Source organism: Triticum aestivum, chromosome 3B (genome assembly GCF_018294505.1).
Source record: "Triticum aestivum cultivar Chinese Spring chromosome 3B, IWGSC CS RefSeq v2.1, whole genome shotgun sequence".
Lineage (NCBI taxonomy): Eukaryota > Viridiplantae > Streptophyta > Magnoliopsida > Poales > Poaceae > Triticum > Triticum aestivum.
In genome coordinates, this window is record NC_057801.1 from 793,781,545 (window position 1) to 793,782,053 (window position 509).

Below are 509 nucleotides of genomic sequence, written 5' to 3' on the forward strand. Positions count from 1 at the left end.
ACAAAATATAGCATGTTAAGCGCATTTAGTATGTGAAAACTAGCCCAAAAAATGAATTCCCGAGGCATTTTTAAGCCCAAATACGTGTTTTCAGTTAAAACAGACAGTTTCAGGGGCTTCTACGCGAAATATTACAGCAGGAATAAAACTTGCATAAAATCTGGAAGCTACGAGGGCTAAACCGCAAATATCCCGTGCTGCAGCCGGCGCCCCCCCTTTTTTTATGCCGGGGTCTCTACAGCCCGCGGCCCAGCCGAGCCCAGCAGCCAGCCCGCGCCACCCCCCTTTTTTTTAATGTGGGGGCGCCACGGCCGCGGCCCAGTCAAGGCCCAGTGGCCAGCGGGCCGGCCCATGCCCGACACGGCCAGCTACCTGCAGCGACGCTAGGGTTTCCCCTAGCGCCCGAGCGGCGGCGGCGGCTAACCCGCAAGCGTCCCTGCCGGGGGCGCTGGAGGGAGCGGCGGCCTGGGGCCGGCCAGCTCGCGCGGCAGCGGCTGGTGCCACCCAAC